At 48.1% G+C, this 2,807-nt stretch overlaps 1 non-coding gene across 1 annotated transcript; it reads right to left on the bottom strand.

The window, feature by feature from the left end:
* Positions 1–492: 492 nt before the first annotated feature.
* trnas-gcu (transfer RNA serine (anticodon GCU)) lies at positions 493–574 on the bottom strand. Its single transcript has one exon. It is a non-coding gene; the product is annotated as a tRNA-Ser (tRNA).
* Positions 575–2,807: the final 2,233 nt, after the last annotated feature.

The following is a 2,807-nucleotide window of genomic DNA, read 5'->3' as shown; positions in this document are numbered from 1 at the left end:
GCAAGGGGGAAAGGGCGAGATCAATGTGTAAGTCTGTCCATGCCAATCACGGCACCCACATCAGCAATTCTCTACTGTGCATTCACACCAGTTTTCTGTGCCGCTACACCCACCCCCTGCACCTTTTGAAATATCTCTATTATTTTGTGGTGTCTCTCTGTGCTCTTACCACCATGATGAATCACTTCTACCCAACCTGCTCCAGATTTCATGTGACAAAACACTCATTAAGAATCCCATAGCATTAAAGATGCACATCGCATCTCTCGTTATTTGATTTCCCTGGATCTCTTTCATAAGATTAACGTTCACAGCAACTTGACTTGGAAAAGAAAATCGCGTTCCTTTTCATTATCCCCTTTCAGTCTACATTTCGTTAAGTTCAGGCATCAGTCTCAAATTAATCTTTGAGGTTTTATAATGTGGTCGATGCAGACAAACTTACCATTGGAGTTCCAATTTCAATACGACAGTATGGTAATCCGAAAATAGCGACGAGAGTGGGATGCGAACCCACGCGTGCAGAACACAATGAATTAGCAGTCCATCGCCTTAACCTCTCGGCCACCTCGTCGTGTATGCATGAAAAGATGTGACATAATCTCCCAGACCATCACAATCTCATCACCTTTGGCCAATCTCCCATTCACAGCCTCCAACCTCATTGTCCATGAACCCCACACTGCCCGATTCTACCTCCTTCCTCAGACCTGCTGTCTCTGCCTGCGCCTGTTTGACCCGACTCATCTCTTCCTACGTCAACACCTTCCTGTCTCCCCAGTCCAGGAAATTCGCACCTACGTTTGTGACACCACTTATGTACTTAATCTCACTAAAGACTTCTGTTTCCCTGGTCGACAACGCGTCATCTTCGCCTTGGAGATCCAGTCCATCTGCACATCCATCTGCCATGACGAAAGTCTCCAAACCCTCTGGTTCTTCATCTCGCCCCATCCCAACTTGTACCCTTCCACCGACACCCTCATCCAGCTGGCTGAACTGGTCCTCACCCTCAACAACTTTTCCTTCCAATCCTCCCACTTCCTCCAAACCAAAGGGGTAGCCATGGGCACCCACATGTGACCGAGCTATACCTGCCTGCCTGTTTGTCAGATATGTGGAATTATCCGTGTTTCGCAGTTACTCTGGCACCTCTCTCCACTTGATCCTCTGCTACATTGATGAATGTGTTGGGCGTCACTTTTGTGCTCCCACGAGGAGGTTGAACAGTTCACCAACCAACACCTTTCACCCCGACCTCAAATTCACCTGGATCTTCTTGGCAACTCCCTTCCATTTCTTGGAATGACCAATGACAGACATATATTAAACCCCACTGACTCCCGCAGCTAACAATACGACACCTCCTCCCACCCCACCTCGTGTAAAAACAGAATCCCTTATTCCTAATTCCTCCGCCTCTAGTGCATTTTTTCCCAGGATGACCAATTTCACCTCAGAAAGTCCAAGTTGGTCTCCATCCCATGTGTTTGACAATGCCCGCCAGTGCATCTCCTCCAATTCACTCACCACCACCCTTAAACCCCACCCCTCCCGCAAGAAGGACAGAATCCCATGGTTCTCAACTTTCATCCCACCAAACTCAGCATAAATCATATAAGACTCCACCACTTCTGCAATCTCCAAACAGACCCCACTATCAGGTATATATTTCCCTCCACACACCTATCAGCATTCTGAAAAGACCATTCTCTCCACGAACCCCTTGTCAGGTCTACAACCCCCAATAAACACACACCCCACTTCTGGCACATGTCCCTGCCACCGCAGGAAGGGTAAAAGCAGCTCCCACACCACTCCATTCATCTCCGTCTAAGGCACAAAGGGATCCTTCCACTTCAGTTAGAAATTCACCTACAACTTACAATGTCATCTACTGCATCTGTTGAATCCAGTGTGGTCTCCTCGACAGTAGGGAGACAGGACACCTTCTTGCAGATCATTTCAGAGAACATCTTTGGGACACCCGTTCCCAGCAACTTCACCATCCAGTGACTGAACACTTCAACTCCCCCTCCCACTGCGTCAAAGAGTGCAGGTCCTGGGCCTCCTTCAGCGCAAAACCATAACCACCGAATACCTGGAGGACGAACGCCATATATTGCGCTTTGTGACTCTGTCACCTCACGGGATAAGTGTGGATTTGAACAGTTTCCTCATTTCCCTTGCCCCAAGTCCCAAGCCTCAAAATTGGCACCGCCCTCTGAACCCATTACATCACTGTTCCTTCTGAACTTTCATCTTCTCCCTCACCTTCATCCAACCACCGCTTTCCCCCATCCCCCCCATCGCCAAATCCCTTCCAATTATCTCTCAGTCCCGACTCACAAACCTTATTCTTGTTGAAGGGCTTATGCCTGAAATGTGGATTCTCCTGCTCATCAGATGCTGACTGACCTGCTGTGCTTTTCCAGCACCACACTCCAGACTCTGATCTCTAGCATCTGCTGTCCGAACTTTCTCCTAGGAATAATCAATGACCTCGGAGTGAAGATGTCCCTGGATTGCATTGATCACAGTGTGTCTGAGTTTTGCGTTTATTTTGGGTGAGGGCAGGCTGGATCTGAGACGAGCACTTAACACCCAGACAACGGGAATGGTATCAGATACAGACGTTAGGGCGGGCTGAAGTGAAGTGGAAAATTCAGTCAGAAGGTGGATCAGTACAAATGCATCATATCACCCAGACTGTAAAAGACACGCAGAAGGAGCAAATCAACTTCAGTGCAGGCACAATGACAGATACAGTGGAAAGAAGACAATACAATACACTGAGATGGAGTGGA

Source organism: Chiloscyllium punctatum, chromosome 6 (assembly GCF_047496795.1).
Source record: "Chiloscyllium punctatum isolate Juve2018m chromosome 6, sChiPun1.3, whole genome shotgun sequence".
NCBI classification, from domain to species: domain Eukaryota; kingdom Metazoa; phylum Chordata; class Chondrichthyes; order Orectolobiformes; family Hemiscylliidae; genus Chiloscyllium; species Chiloscyllium punctatum.
Note: the sequence above shows the minus strand (reverse complement) of the source record. Positions and strands in the feature narration are given on the sequence as shown.